The sequence below is a fragment of the Lepus europaeus genome, chromosome 2 (assembly GCF_033115175.1).
Source record: "Lepus europaeus isolate LE1 chromosome 2, mLepTim1.pri, whole genome shotgun sequence".
Lineage (NCBI taxonomy): Eukaryota > Metazoa > Chordata > Mammalia > Lagomorpha > Leporidae > Lepus > Lepus europaeus.
In genome coordinates this window covers 171,593,819-171,611,136 of record NC_084828.1, presented here as the reverse complement: position 1 = coordinate 171,611,136, position 17,318 = coordinate 171,593,819, and the positions used below count along the sequence as shown (strand labels likewise).

At 41.0% G+C, this 17,318-nt stretch overlaps 1 pseudogene; it reads right to left on the bottom strand.

Moving 5' to 3' along the window:
• Positions 1-10,247: 10,247 nt before the first annotated feature.
• LOC133752233 (hypoxia-inducible factor 1-alpha-like) lies at positions 10,248-15,467 on the bottom strand (annotated as a pseudogene).
• Positions 15,468-17,318: the final 1,851 nt, after the last annotated feature.

Here is a 17,318-nt window from a genome sequence, read left to right as displayed (position 1 = left end):
AGCTTCATGGTGTAATTACTTATTTTTCAGAAGAAGTAAATGAGTAACTATGGGATGACCATTAATTTTGTATAGCATAATTTGAAGTATTCAAATAGTGTTTATCGGGGCTTGTTCTGTGGTGTAGTGGGTAAAGACGCAGCCTACAGTGCTGACATCCCATATGGACGCCGATTTTCGAACCTGCAGCTCTGCTTTTGACCCAGCTCTCTGCTATGGCCTGGGAAAGCAGAGGAAGATGGCCCAAGTGCTTGGGCCCCTGCTGCTGAATGGGAGACCCAGAAGAAGCTCCTGGCTCCTGGTTTCAGATCAGCGTAGCTCTGGCCATCGTGGCTATTTGGGGAGTGATCCAGCGGATGGAAGACCCCTCTTTCTCTCTCTCGCTTTGCCTCTCTGTAACTCTGCCTTCAAATAAATACATAAATCTTTTTAAAAAATAGTGATTATTTCCTGAATTAAGATCTATTTAGCTGAAAGAAAATAAAAACTCCTCCTGGATGCTCATAGAAGTCACGCTTTTCTCTCCTTTTGGAGTAACCGCTCTCCAGCTAGCTTTCCTGGGGAGCTGTGATGTGTCAAGGCAATCCTCTCCCATGTTAGTCATTCATAGTAATTTTCCACTTCACCAAACAGTCAAAATAAAGAGTTCTTTATAAGTGATTCACTGATGTTAATTCAGTAAATCCTCATTGAATACATGGTAAGCACAACAATGAATTTATCATTAAAGGACGATTACCCTTTATTACATAGGTAGGATGATCTATTGGATAGATAAAGTGACCATACTTTTATCTTTCAAATCAGGACACATTGAAGAGCAAAGTAAATGCATCCATATTTATACTAGGGCACAGAATTAATACACTGCTTGAGATGCCCACATCACATATCAACATGCCAGGGTTCTAGTCCAGGCTCTGCTTCCAGTTCCAGCTTCCCGATCTAGGCACCTGAGGGGCAACCGGTGACAGCTCAAGTGGTTGGGTCCCTGTCATCCATGTGGGACAATTATTGTGAATTCCAGGCTGCTGGATTTGGTCTCATTGTTGTTTGCTGCAAGCATGTGAAATTGAAGAAACATATGCAAGATCTTTCTCTCTCTGTCTCTATCCCCTGCCTTACTTAAGAGATGGAAAACACATTGACAAAGACATAATATTTGAACTTGACATCAAGTGACTCCTGTGCTATTTAAAATGGACCCTATTATAATTCTCAATTATAGTTCTAGCAACAGCTCTGAATTCTATATGTAAACGTTGTCAAAATCTTAAACCACTACCCACTATCCTCAACTCAGGTGTAGAAAGGGAGAAGATGGGGCCGGTGCCGTGGATCAACAGGCTAATCCTCTGCCTTGCGGCGCCGGCACACCAGGTTTAGTCCCAGTTGGAGCACCGGATTCTGTCCCGGTTGCCCCTCTTCCAGGCCAGCTCTCTGCTATGGCCCGGGAAGGCAGTGGAGGATGGCCCAAGTGCTTGGGCCCTGCACCCGCACGGGAGACCAGGAGAAGCACCTGGCTCCTGACTTCGGATCAGCGTGATGTGCCTGCCGCAGTGGCCATTGGAGGGTGAACCAACGGCAAACAGGAAGACCTTTCTCTCTGTCTCTTTCTCTCTCACTATCTACTCTGCCTGTCAAAAAAAAAAAAAAAAAAAAAGAAAGAGAGAAGATGTTGAAGGAGATGCTGAATTCTGATAATGCTATGGTGATTTCTGAACCTAACACATACGAGTGCACAACTCACTGGAAATCCTGAAGAAATAGACAGGTAACCTTCCTGAAACCACGGCCCTTCACTACCCAAAGCAGGAATGAGAAGATCTGTGCTTCACTTGACTCAGAAAGATTTACCTTTCCCCGTCTATCCTCGGACACTCTCTATACCTCCCCCATCACACTGTGTGCAGAGTAAACCTCCAGAACCTTCTCTCTTGTTTCTGTTCTGCATTGTTAGCAATTAGCTTGGGAATTGGTTCCTATTCTCCCACTGCCCAGTTGCATTTTCTCCCTACCCTATTTCTATCTTTCTTGATCCTTCTGATTCACTCTTACCTAGTTCCATTAGTTTTCATACCTCTAGGTCATGAGTCAGACCTTGCCCAACATATAATTACATCAAAATCATTTGGAATCTATAGCGCTCTCCTGCTTGCTAGGATTCAAGAGAGAATGTCATCATACTATGTTTTACATTGTTTTTACAAGCAAAGTTTACATTTAGCCAATGGAACAAATCTTAAGTCCATATAATTTGTTACATGGAATGTTGTCCATATGACTGGCCTCAACCAAATTAAGAAATACGTAATTTCTGGGGTGGGTATTGGTACAGCAGATAAGCACTGCTCGAGATGCTCACAGCTCATACTGGAGTGCTGAATTTGCGTTCCAGGTCTGCTTCCGGGTCCAGCTTCCTGCTGATGCACACCCTCGAAGGCAGCAGGTGATGGTGCAAGTACTTGGGTCTCTGCTACCAGGCTGAGTTCTGGGTCCCTGTCTTCTGCCTTGCCCTGCTCCGGCTATTGCTGAAAGTTGTAGGATGAATTAGTCAATGGATGCTCTTTCTTTGTTTCTATCTCTCTCTGCCTTTCAAATAAAATGGAAATAAACACAAAAAATGAAAGGAAAAGAAATAAATATTTCCAGTATCTACAAAGTTTATGTCACACTCCTTCACCCTAAGTATACTATAAGATAATTATCTGAATTTTATCAGTTGAGATTATTTGTGCCTGTTGAATCTTAAATACATGGAATCATGTTTTTCCACATTATTTCTGTGTAATCCATCTTTTTTTTCTTTTTGAATGTCTAAGGAATTGTTCCTTCTCATTCTTCTGCAGTATGCTATCAATATGCCACAATTTATTTATGACTGTAGTGTTGATGAGTAGATTGGGTATTTAACAGCCTTTAGTTACTATGATCAAAGCATCTATGAATGAATAAGGTTGCATTTTTTTAGTGTACATAAGCATTCAATTATTCTTGGTTACATGCCCAGGAGTGGAATCCATGAGTCAAAAGAAACTTATATATTTAGTTTTAAAAGGATCTGACAAACATTTCTTCCAAAGCAGTTTTACAAATTTATATTCCCACCAGCAATGTAAGAACATTCCCTTGTTTTTTTTTTTTTATGCACCATAAATGTAGTATTTTCAGTTTTTTTCAAAATGGTTTCATTTTCCTTTCTTTTTTAAAAACTTTTGTTAAGTAATTTTATTTATTTGAGAGACAGAGAGCAAGAGAGAGAGCAAGAGTGAGAGCGCGAGAGAGAATCTCCCATACACTGCTTCAGTTCCCAAAGGGCCACAGCAGCCAGAGTGTGGTCGGGCTGAAGCTGGGGGCCAGGAATTCCATCCAGGTCTCCCACTTGGGTGATGGACACCATAACCACTTGGGTCATCACCTACTACCCTGCCTCTCAGCGTCCACATTAACGAAAAGCTGGAACCAGAAGCGGGGCTGAGATTCAAACCCAGGCACTCTGGTGTGAGTTGTGGGCATCATAAACCACAGGTCAGCTGCTATACCAAACCCCTGCCACTGTTGCCATTGTTTGATATTACCCAGTTTGTTGAGTTTAAGGTGGGTGTCTCTAGAGGTTAAGATACCAGACTCAGTGTTGTAAATGTTGACTCCCAAGGTTGTGAATGAAATCTAACATATCTTACAGACTTGGAGTATGCCTGTTTACATAAGCTTTCAGATGTATGGTACGGAGTAGGCAAAGTCGATCACAAATAATTCCTAGGATATTTCTCTAGAACAACATCAGCATTTGATGAACAGAATCCATTTTGAATGCAGAAGACACCCAAAGCTGCCCTATTGTTTTCCTTTGCTATTATTTTGATTGAGAAGATAGAAATGGATGTTCAATGAACATTTCCACCACTCAGTGAGGTTCTGGAAGTTGATCCTTTACACACTGCAAATGGCATTAGGCAACACATGCAGCACTTCTGGAGGCTCATCACCATTGATAACTTTAACAATATTTGTCCCAGTGGTATCCTAGTTACACAAGGTTGTTTTCAGGTCTGAAGTTAGAGAACAACTCATTGTCCTTACGTATCTCTCTAGAAATAAACTAACGGAACTTGGATAACACCTCATAAGGAGGTATTACAAATCATAAAGCAGACCTTAACACGTGCTGTTAGCTCAGCTAGAATAGGGTAGAAAGGAATTCAGGATTGGAAGATCTGAAATGAGTCTGGTCACTCAGTAATTTCACAGAGGAAAAAATAATGCAAGCAAGCAAGCCAAAAAATTTATTAAGTATAAATGTATGCATAAATGACAATATTTTCAATATAAATATTATATTGTTTATAAATATTATCTCATTCATATATAAATTTGTATATATTATACATAAATATATAAAAAGTTCACCAGTAAACAATTCCTATTTTACGACTGTCAGGAAAAAATATACATCTGTTTATAAACACACAGACATACATGTTTATGCCTATGGCATTAGATGGAGGTAGTTATTTATATGGCTGTACTTACTGTGAGTAACCATTGAATCCTGATAAGTCATATCCAGACATACAAACAAGATTAATATTAGGGGTTTCTGCCATCATTAAAATAAGATTTCTCAGTGTTAACCAACAAGAATATAGAAGTTTACCTGGAAACATTGAAATAAGAAAAAGCACTATTCATTATAATAGAAAACATTTCACATGAACCACTTATAGTAATTACAAAATTATTAGTGCATCATATTTATTTTATTTTTTCTATTTTTCCTACTACCACTATTTGAGGATTTATTTATGCAAATTAAAAGCACAAATAGTACAATAGAACTATTGGTGGCAATTTTGAAGTCTAAGTATTTAGTAAAACATAAGACATATTTTGAACACAGAAGAAATGCTGCTCCCATATTAGAAACTAACCAACTCTATATGCTACTTTCTCAGTGGAAATTTCACTGTGACATAACTGTGTCAAGGAGTGGAAGTTTTCCCACCAATAACTGTTTCCTTTGCTTTCATTGATGTGCTTGAAGATTGTTCTCAGTAGTTAGATTTCCCCTTTTTTCATATTTTTTCCTAATTAGAGTCAAGCCAATTCAAAGTCATTTTTAATATAATACTGTCCCCACTTTCAGAATAGAAAACTTCACTACAAAGCAACATTATTGTGATTTGGGGTGTTAAAAAGTCATCACGATAATTACCATTTCCGAGGCCAAATGTTTCTTTATTCACTAATACTTGACCAGACACAGGAGAAATGTCTGAAAATAAGAAAACATCTTTTCACTCAAGGAACTGAAAATATAGAAAGAAAGATAAGTAAGGCACATTGATTATACAGCATGATTAAAGTGATAAAGGATTAGGCACAGTGCAACACAGGGGAGAGACCAGGCATGCCTAATCAATTCTAGGACAGAAGGAAATCTAATGGAGACGATGTGTACATTTAAGTTCTTTTTGAAAGATTATTTATTTGTATAGCAGAATGACAGAGAGAGAGAGAGAGAGAGAGAGAGAGAGAGAGAGAGAGAAACCTTCTATCCTTGGGTTCACTTTCCAAATGAAGCAATAGCCAAGGCTAGATCAGGCCAAAGCCAGGAGTCAGGAACTCCACCCTGGTCTCCCATGTGCGTGAAAGGGCCCCAGCACTTGGGCCCTCCTCTGCTGCCTTCCCAGCCACATTAACAAGGAGCTGAATTACAAGTGGGGTAGCCAGGAAATGACTGGAGCTCCAAAATGGGATGCTGTTGTCACAAGAGGTAGGTTAACCCCCTGTGCCACAACACCCGTCCCTATATTTAAGCTCTTATAAAATAATAGCATTTGGGTTAAAGTGAGAGGGAATAAGAAAACTTTGTGAGAAAAGTCGTTCTTCTGAAAAAAAAAATGGAGGCAAAAATGAATATGGATAATACAGAGAATGACAAGAATGTAATAAAATTATAGAGTACTACAAAGATCGCGAGAAGGATTAGCCTGCTAAACTAAATTGGAGCTTGATTTTATGGTGAGACATAACCTCCATGTTTATCCATTTAATCCAGAGCATTGCTTCTATGAAAGAAGTCCATGATGCTGAGAAAAACACCGCTCTGGGTTTACACTAACTGAGCTATACAGCACTGCGCTTCATTCACTCCCCGCGTCTGCACTCTCACCCCTGCTATCCATAAAGTACTAGAAGCAAGTCCTTGCCTCCCATCTGGAAGACATGTTTGCATTCCCATTTCCACGGCAGTGCTACTCCCAGTAGCCAAGATGGCGAAATAGCCCAAGTGTTTGCCAGTAGATTACTGGATAAAAACAAAACCTGTTTATATACTGACAATGTAATACTACCGAGCTATCAAAAGAAGGGAATCTTGTGCAATGTAACAGCACGGTTCAAGTTGGAGTATGTGTGCTAAGAGAGAAAAGCCAGTCATGAATGGATAAATACTGGATAGCAAATAAATACTCATTTGTATGAGGTATCAAATAGTCATATAAGCAAGGGTCGACGTTGTGGCATAGTGGGTGAAGCCACCACCTGCAACACATCGGTTCATGTCCAAGCTGCTCTTCTGATTTAGCTCCCTGCTCGTGACCTGGGAAAAGCAGTGAAAGATGGGACAAGCGTTTGAGCTCCTGCCTTCCACATGGGAAAAGCTTCTGGCTCCTGAGCTTGGCCTGGCCCAGTGCTAGCTGTTGCAGCCATATGTGGGGTGAATTAGCAGATGAAAGATCTCTCTCTCTCTCTCTCATTCTCTTTGTAACTCTGACTTTCAAAATAAACATATATTTTTAAAAATATTCATAGAAGCAGAGAATAAACAGCATTTGCCTGAGTCATGGATGTGGGGTAAATTGAAAGCCGTTCAATATATTATAGGAGAGAAAGTTCTAGAAATGTTAGAGAGTGCTGTACAGTATATGCCTATGGTGAATAATACAGTTTTGCATTCTTCAAAATGTCTTAAGAGGGTAGCTTTCATGTTAAGTGCTCTTACCAAAAGAGAAAGACAAGCAAACAAAAATAGAAGAAAATGATGAATGTATCTATTATTAGAATGTGGTGATAATATCATGGGGTAAGCACAGATTTTCATACACCAAGACTCATTTAATGTGTAATTTCATAAACTTTAAATATGTGCATTGCATTAATATGTAAAGATCCTTGTATATCAATTGTTCCTAGCTATTTCTTCTAAGTTCCTGCTTTCGCATTTACTGCTCTGTCTCAGATGCTCTCTCTCTCTCTCTCTCTTTTTTTATATTTTTGACAGGCAGAGTAGACAGTGAGAGAGAGAGACAGAGAGAAAGGTCTTCCTTTGCCGTTGGTTCACCCTCCAATGGCCGCTGCGGCCGGCGCACTGTGCTGATCCAAAGCCAGGAGCCAGGTGCTTCTCCTGGTCTCCGATGGGGTGCAGGGCCCAAGGACCTGAGCCATCCTCCACTGCCTTCCCGGGCCATAGCAGAGAGCTGGCCTGGAAGTGGGGCAACCGGGACAGAATCTGGCGCCCCGACCAGGACTAGAACCCGGTGTGCAGGCGCTGCTAGGTGGAGGATTAGCCTGTTGAGCCAGGGTGCTGGCTGAGCATTTCCTTTCCATACAAAAAGATCTAGACACGTTTACTTCTGTTTTTTATTTTGTTGCCTCTACATATGAGCTAAACTATAATCTGTAACATAGCTTTATTAATAGAAAGTGATGATATGCATGCAGCCTTATAAATTTCACTGAGATTATTTTGCATTTTTAGCTCAATGTACAGTTAATGAGTTAGTATTTGAGGTGGTAACCAAGAAAACATATGAACACAGAGCTAAGCCCATTGACGTGTACAGCAGCCATATCCAACAACTTCTTTGCATTCTGTGCACATCTAACTGAAGATGATGTCTGTCATTGTTTATCTCCATCTACTAGACATTGCTCTAAATCGAGAGAAGGAAATGCCTTTTGCCACATGTAGAGGGACTATCAGAAAAATATTTGAATAGTTCTGGCCTGTAGTAATTTCTACTTGTTTTCAGTGCCTATATGAAGCTTGAAGAATTTTCCAAGAAAGCATTTCAATAACATTAAAAAATTAGGAAACAAACTAGTGTGTCTGTTTTTAAAGATTTATTTATTTATATGAATGGCAGAATATAGAGAGGCAGAAGCAGAGAGAGAGAGAGAGAGAGAGGCAGAGAGAGAGAGAGAGAAAGAGAGATCCTCCTTCCATTGGTTAACTCCCCAAATGACCACAACAGCCAGAGATGGCTGATCTGAAGCCAGGAGCCAGGGTCCTCCTCCCAGTCTCCCATGTGGGTGCAGGGGCCCAGGGACCTAGGCATATTCCTCTCCTTTCCCAGATGCATTAGCAGGGAGCTGGATCAGAAGTGGAGCAGCCAGGACTCAAACCATTGCCCATATGGGATGCCAGTGCCACAGGTGGCGGCTTCATCCACAGCACTGGCCCCACCAGCACATGTTTTAATATGGGTCTTTTTTTGGTGGGGAGGAAGGGGAAACAAATGTTCAATCATAACTAGGTCTCCATAAGCCCTAAAATGTTACACAAAGAACCAGATTGATAGCAGTTCAGTAGAATCAAAGTTCCAAAAGATAATCATAGATTGCATTTATAGATGTTATCTAAAAGCCTCATGGAGTAAAAATCTTCAAGAAATGCCATGTATGTTTCTTTGAGAGAAAAATATTTTTGAAATTGAAAATGTATTTAATTATGGCTTATGAGACCCAAACACCTTGTACTTTACATTTAATAAATGAAATCCCGTTCCATGTCCATGTCCATGTTGCAACATGCATGATAAAGTGAATCTGGGAAACAGGGCGTCAGCTTATAACCAATTCCGTGTTGGATGTTATCAGATGGGGTTGTTGGTCCCTTCAGTAGCGGTGATAGTCATGGCAGAGGGTGATGCTGCTGACGTAGGATGCCCTTGATCGTGGAGATAATACCAGCAACACCTGGCTCAGACCAGAAGAATCAGCACAAGGGTAGCAGGAGGGAAGTACCAGTTGGATTGATGCTTTAATGAGGTAGTCCTTGTGGCTCCCAAGGAATAAACTTAGATAATCAAGAAAGAGATTCAGAACCTTGAAACTTGAGGGTTAGTACTCCAAGCACTTACAGAATTTGAAAGAACCTTTCAGATAATCAAAAGATGAGGAAAAAATAATCAAAAGTAAAGATAGAATGGTATAAGCATATCTTAAGAAAAACCAAATAAAAACTCTAGAAATACAAATTATGTTCTTTCAAATTAAAAACACAAATGAGCTCAAAATCTGAAATAACAAACTAAAAATTATAAGCTTTTCTATAAAGCAAAAATTATGAATCAAAATGAATCTCTTGTAATAGTGAAAACCTAACATAATATTGTCTTAAAAGTATTTCGAGAAAGTACGTGTAAACCTAGAATTCTATGCACAATTGAACTCTCTTTCAAGCGTGAAGGTGAAATAAAAAAACACGTTCAATTTTTCAGACTGAGCATTTACCATTCACAGGCTAGCTGAAATAAACTTTAGAACATTTTCCTTAGCACAAAAGAAGATCACACAAGAAAGGAGTGAGATGCAAGAAATAACAGAAACCAAAACAATAGACAAAATATTGCTAAATCTAAATGAGTCATTCTCTAAAAACAGTGATTATTACATTGGGAAATTTAAACTCCAAATAGAGGCACTAGTAGAGGGTAATAGAGAAGATGTATGTGGGAGATCCAAATCAAATATATGTGCATATCACACAGGGACAGGATGAAGATTCAAGGCTACCACCTCTAACCTAATATTCTGAAATAGTAAAAAAAAAAAAAAAAAAAGAAAGTGCTTTTTCAAGACATGTTTTCTCAATTTGAAATAAAGCTAATTTGACAGAAAAAAAAATGTGACCTGAACTGAATGTGTAGATAGGTGACTTCATTTGTCAGATAGCGAGCTGGGTGTCAAGTGAGACAGTATGTGCTGTGTGCAGAAGAGTGAGTGTTTGGGGCAGGAGCTAAAACGCTGCTTGAGACACCCACATCCCATGTTGGAATGCCTGCTTCTGGGTGCTAGCCCTTCCCCTTCCCATTGAGCTCCTTGTTAGCGCACACCCTGGAAGGTAACAGATGACGGCTCAAGTACTTGGGTTCCCTGACACCCACATGAAGACCCAGGTGGAATCCCAGGAACCTGCCTGTGGCCTGGGCTGGCCCTGGCTGTTGGGATCATTCGGGTAGTCACCCAGTGGATGGAAGATCACTCTCTGCCTGCCAGTCTGTCTGACTCAAAGTGACAGCTAACACGTTAGGGCTTCTCGGATGAGATTTTTCTGTCTGTTCTATGACTCCTTTTCCTGCCGTATTTGGTGAGGCTGTCCCACTTGGAGTATCCCTATACAGTGGTGATGTTGTGGCATGAGCAGTTTCTTTAGGTATGTGGGTAGGAGACGGAGATGCAGTCAACACTTGAACGTCTTCCATTCTGTCTTTTGTCAGCGTTTTTAATTCGTCAGTGGTGGCAGTGGCGTTGGCAGGTTCTTGCACTTGAGTCTGCAGGAACATTGTCACCATGTTTGCAGAACTGCTTTCTAAAGGCAACAGCTGGTCGAAGGACCACAGCTGGAAGTCATCATCCATTGGGAGGTAGGGAGCTAACATCTCCAGGTCTAAATCAGTGTCCTGAGTAGAAAATGGATATTTTGCTTCTGTGCCTTCAGCAAAAAGTTTCTCTACCAATTCCAGTGTGAAAACATTGACCATGTCACTGTTCACATCAAAACAATTTTCACTTGGACTGGTAGGCTCAGGTGAGCTCCGGTGCTTCCATCAGAAGGACTTGCTGGCTGACCTTGAATCTGGGGCATGAAAAGAAAGTTCCAGTGATTCTGGATTTGGTTCCAATTTTAATGCAACTTCTTGATTGAGCGCAGGGTCAGCACTACTTCGAAGTGGCTTTGGAGATTCAGAGGCAGGTAATGGAGACATTGCCAAATTTATATCCTGCAATTTTTCATTGGATGAAGGGAACATGACATCATTATGTAATGGAACTTCCTCAAGTTGTTGGCCATCAGTTTCTGTGTCATTGCTGCCAAAATCTGAAGATATGATTGTGTCTCAGCAGCTGGGGCCGGCAGAGTCAAAGCATCAAGTTCCTTCTGCAGTTTGTCAAAGAGGCTACTTGTATCTGCCGATTCCACTTTGGTGAACAGCTGAGTCATTTTCGTATCTGAAGATTCAACGGGTTTGAGGACACATTCTGTTTGTTGAAGGGAGAAAATCAAGTCGTGCTGAATAATACTAGGCTGTGCCTCTCTGGCTCTGTCTCTCTCTCTATGTATTCATGCCTTTCAAATGAAATGAAAATGAATAAATAAAAGTAGATTACAGTAAAAGTGTTGAATTAGAGATAAATCTAGCACTCATGGATCTGAATAAGTTTTTAATCTATCTATAAGCTTATTTTATTGTAAGAATTATATTAAGTATTACACACATACACAAACAACATTTTAACTACTAGGAAAAACAGTTGCTGAAAAATTAAGGTTGGAAATAGCAAAAATGTATAAAGTCAGGAAAGCTAGAAATGGAAATGAAAGAAGAGGGAAAAAGGTCCAAAAGATGAACTCTATTAATGATCATAATATGTTTTTAAAAAATCAATTGGAAATGGAAAAAGATAAGAATTTGTTTTAAAACACAAGTTATGTAATATTCTTATGAAGCAGTTATAAAATGCAATGGACTGGTGTCGTGGTACAGCAAGTTAAGCTGTTGCCTGCAATGCTGGCATCTCATAGCAGAGCACTGGTTTGAGTCCCAGCCGTTCCACTTCTGGTCCAGCTTCTTGCTAGTGTGCCTGGGAAAGAGTGCAAAATGCCTGGGTACTGGGGCCCCTGTCACCCATGTGGGAGGTGCAGATAGGGTTTTTGGCTCCTGGCTTCATCCTGGCCTGGACCTGGTATTGTAGTCTCTCTCTCTCTCTCTCTCTCTCTCTCTGTTGCTCTGACTTTCAGAAAAATACACAGATCTTTAAAAAACATAACAGCCAAGTTTGTTCTTACTAGACAAGAATCTTTAAAAATTTCAGGGAAATAAATATTATTTTTAAAAACTATTTATGGATTTTGATTTTTTTGCGGCAAAATAAGCTAACTTAATTCCATTTCCATGAGCTTTTTGAAGTACTTCATATATACAATATAAATTATTTTAATTTAATTCAAAATACTTTTTTTAAATTTTTAAAAATTTTTAAAGATTTATTTATTTATTTATTTGAAAGTCAGAGTTACACAGAGAGAGGAGAGGCAGAAAGGGAGAGAGAGAGAGAGAGAGAGAGAGGTCTTCCACTCTGCTGGTTCACTCCCCAGATGGCCACAACAGCCGGAGCTGCGCTGATCTGAAGCCAGGAGCCAGGAGCTTCTTTCGTGTCTCCCATCTGGGTGCAGGGGCCCAAGGACTTGGGCCATTTTCTACTGCTTTCCCAGGCCATAGCAGAGAGCTGGATCAGAAGTGGGGCAGCTGGGTCTCGAACCAGGGTCCATATGGGATGCCGGCGCTTCAGGTCAGGGCGTTAACCCACTATGCCACAGCGCCGGTCCCTAATTCAAAATAGTTTTAAATTTCTCTGGAGAATTCTTCACTGACCCGTATTTAGTTAGAAACGTGTTTCTTAATTCATGCCTACCTGGAGGATTTCTATCTATTTTTAGTTGTTGATTTCTGGTTTAGCTCCATCGTGATCTGTTTGGTCTAGTGAGAAAAATGAGAGTTAAGATGACTGCAGCTAATACCAGAGAATCTGCTTCTGACTCCAGCTACCTTCTACTGCAGACCCTGGGGGGCAGCAAGGATGTCTCAATGGTTGTGTTGCTATCACCCACGTGGGCGGTCTGGATTGAGTTCCTTGTTCTGAGCTTCAGCCCTTGTCCAGTCCCAGCATTAGGGAGTGAATGAGCAGATGGGAGCTCTCTCTGTCTCTCCATCTCTCTTGCTCTCTTGCAGTCAAATGAATAAATAAATATATTTTAAAATCCAAACTGTTTTGAACAATTGGATTATATTCTACCCAGTAAGGCCAACACTGTACTTTGTCTTGGTGAAGTTTGTGTGTGACCTTGAGAAGAATGTATATTCTGTTAGATGGAGGATCCTGTAATCGTCTATTAGGTCAAGGTGGTTAACAGCGTTGTTCAAGTCATTTGTATCAGCTGCTGTAGGAGAAATCCCCAGCCCCTCCAACGGATGTGTCCATTCCTCTGTTTAGTTTTATCTGCATTGGCTTCATGTATTTCAACATGCTCCTGGGTACATACACATCTAGGACCCTATCTTCTTTTTTTAAAGATTTATTTTATTTATTTGAAAGACAGAGTTACAGAGAGAGGTAGAGACAGAGAGAGAGGTCTTCCATCCGCTGGTTCACTCCCCAGATGGCCGCAATGGCTGGAGCTGCGCCGATCCAAAGCCAGGAGCCAGGAGCTTCCTCTGGGTCTCCCACGCAGGTGCAGGGGCCCAAGACTTGGGCCATCTTCTACTGCTTTCCCAGGCCATAGCAAAGAGCTGAATTGGAAGTGGAGCAGCCAGGTCTCAAACCAGTGCCCATATGGGATGCTGGCGCTTCAGGCCAGTGCTTTAACCCACTGTGCCATCATGCTGGCCCCAAGGACTCTGTCTTCTTAGAGAATTGATATCTATCATATGTCTTTAAAAGTGAAAAATTGTGGTTTTCCTGACGTTTACACTACTCATCTTTAAAATGACCTAATTTTAATTCAAATCACGCTGTTTACTTTCCCGGTGGTATTTGTATCTTACAACATAACAGTTTGAGTTCTCCCTTTCTATCACTTAGGGGATTATAGTCTTCATTTCACTTATCTGTATGATATAATTGCTTAGTATATTGTTATGATTATTGCTTTAGGAGGCATCTATTTTTAAAGATTTATTTATTTATTTGAAAGTCAGAGTTACACAGAGAGAGAAGGAGAGGCAGAGAGCGAGAGGTCTTTCACCCGCTGGTTCATTCCCCAATTTACCACAACGGCCGGAGCTATGCCAAACCGAAGCCAGAAGCCAGGAGCTTCTTCCGGGTCTCCCACACCGGTAGTGGAGCCCAGGGACTTGGGCTATCTTTTACTGCTTTCCCAGGCCATAGCGGAGAGCTGGATTGGAAGTGGAGCAGTCAGGAGTCGAACCAGGGCCTATATGGGATGCTGGCACTGCAGGTGGCGGCTTTACCCACTATGCCGAATGGATGGCCCCAAAAGGTCTTTTTATCTGTTAAAGTATATATCATAGAGGATCTTTTTTTTTTTTTTTTTTTGACAGGCAGAGTGGACAGTGAGAGAGAGACAGAGAGAAAGGTTTTCCTTTTCCATTGGTTCACCCCCCAATGGCCGCTGCGGCCGGCACGCTGCGGCCGGTGCACCGCACTGATCCGAAGCCAGGAGCCAGGTGCTTCTCCTGGTTTCCCATGTGGGTGCACGGCCCAAGCACTTGGGCCATCCTCCACTGCACTCCCTGACCACAGCAGAGAGCTGGACTGGAAGAGGAGCAACCAGGACAGAATCCAGTGCCCTGACCGGGACTAGAACCCTGGGGTGCTGGCGCCCTAGGTGGAGGATTAGCCTAGTGAGCCGCGGCGCTGACCCATCATAGAGGATCTTACCTTAAATCCATTTATTCCTCCCTCAATATTACTTTTTTTAAAAAATAAGACCATACCTTGTGATCTAAATCATTTTACATCTGCTTGAAGAGTTTCTTTGATATTTCTTTTAAGATCTTTCTGATCAATTCTATTAATTTTGGTATTCTGGAAATAGTTTTTTCCTCCTCACTATTGAGGGATGATTTCACTGGATAATGAGTTCTAGGGTTAATAGGATTTTTCTTTCTAAACTTTACAAGTTTCCGGTTTCTCTTTGTTTGCATGGTGTTAGAAAGTCTGTATTAGCTCTTACCTTGTTCTGCTCTGACGATAAGGCTTTCTTGTTTCTGTCTCCCTTCAAGTTTTCATTTTCTGCTCAATTTGCCACAGTTTGAATATGATATTCCTAGGTAGGATTTTGTGTGGGTGTTTATTTTGAAATTATCCTGTTTTGTGTTCTTTACGTCACTATGTATGTGGCTTGCTTTTTGTGATTAGTTACGCAAAGTGCTTAGACAGCAATTCTTCAAATATTTCTTATGTCTTACTCTTTTTTCCTGAGAATTCAGATTATGTGAACTTTACATCAACCAGTCATTCTGTGCTCTGTTCTGAGTTCTTAATTCTTTATCCTCATTCATGTTAGTGTGAGCAGCTTCTACTGGCCTACTTCCAATTCCCCAATTCTTATCTAAGACTTCTGATGAGCTCATTTTCATTACTGTGGGGTTCCACAGCATTTCCTCTTGATTATTATAATTTATACTTCCATTTATATCATTAAACTCTTTTTCCATTTCTTAAAAATCTTATGTGATAAAATGATTATAGTTTTTAAAATACTCTGTCTCTAGGCCAGCGCTGCCCAGCGCTGCAGCTCACTAGGCTAATCTTCCACCTGTGGTGCCGGCACACCGGGGTTCTAGTCCCTATTGGAGCGCTAGACTCTGTCCTAATTGCTCCTCTTCCAGTCCAGCTCTCTACTGTGGCCCGGGAAGGCAGTGGAGGATGGCCCAAGTGCTTGGGCCCTGCACCCGCATGGGAGACCAGGAGGAAGCACCTGTCTCCTGGCTTCGGATCGGCGTGGTGCACCGGCCATAGCAGAAATTTGAGGGGTGAACCAATGAAAGGAAGACCTTTCTCTCTGTCTCTCTCTATCACTGTCTCTGTCTCATAATTCCAACATATACATCACAGCTGAGCCTAGTTATCGTTTCTTTTTCTTTCTATTAAAGATTTATTTATATATTTTGAAAGTCAGAGTTACATATAGACAGAATCTTCCAGCTACTGGTCCACTCCCTCCATAACTGCAACGGCCTGGGCATTTTTGCTGACAATCAGATACTTGTATCAAGTAATGTGATCTAAAGTCATGATTTAATGTAATGATTTGTTTTTTAAAAGATTTATTTGTTTGAAAGAGTTAGAGAGAAGGAGAGAGACACAGAGAAAGCCAGGAGCCAGGAGCTTCTTACAGGTCTCCCATGTGGGTAGCAGGGGTCCAAGCACTTGGGCTGTTTTCTGCTACTTTTCCCAGGCCATTAAGCAGGAAGCTGGATCAGAAGTAGAGCAGCCAGAACTTGAACCGGTGCCCATACGTGATGCCAGTGTCACAGGCATCAGCTTTACCCACTGTGCCACAACACCAATCCCTAATGATTTATTTTAATCTAGCCAGGAGTTGGGCTATGTTTAATGTTTGTTGGAGCTGGAGTTATTATAGGTTTCAAGTTCATTATTATTATTTTTGACTCCCCTCTTGGCTTGGGAGATTCACAAGATTGACAAGATTCTTTGAATAGAGATGTTTGTAGGCCTTTTCAGCTATAATCCATTCTCTTCATAGCAGGGACAAATTTGGTGGCTGCGTGATGGAGGAGCGATCCTGCTCTTCTGGTTAAGTCTTGCTTGCTTCTCTTCTGTTGAGTTTCAGGCCTGTGGCCTTCACGAGTATTTCTGTTTCTCCTTCAGTAGTATAGCCCAGTTTTTTCTTTCCTGGGCCAAAGCATTCCCAATCTATTGACTTGAAATAGTCTTTCCTCTTGATATATTTGTGTTTCACCCCTTAGATCAGAACAGAAGGCTGGAAGGGACAGGAAAGATAGAGGAATTTTGCAAGATTTTAAAATCCTTAGCAGGATTTTTCTCACGTTCTCTCACTAATTGAACATGGTGGGATTCTGGGTGGAAGACCAAGAGAGTTGAGGAAACAGAAACTGAAAGTCTGAGAGCGCTTCCTCACTGTCCTGCTAGCTTGCACTCACCCTCCACAGATCGAGCAAAATCATCACTTTAGAGCTCCTACCCATTCACGGCTCTTGAGGTTTCTTCTGGAAAACAGTCTTGGTCCCTGTGTCTCTGCATCCACTTCTTAAGATCTCACGGTTGTGGGCTACACAGCGTCTTTATTTACATGATGGGTCCAGGGAAATGCGTTGATTTATCTGAGTTTGATTGTTGATTATTTTTTCTTGTTGTAAGATTGGCAATGATAGCTTCCATTCGCTTTGTATGTTGAATCTGAAGCTAGAAGCTTGAATTCTAGAAAATTAGATTTTAAATAACAACAGCAAACTGTGTAAAGTGTAAAAGAACGGGTAGACACCGTAGAAAATCTACACTTGGAAAAAGGAAATACCGCAAAG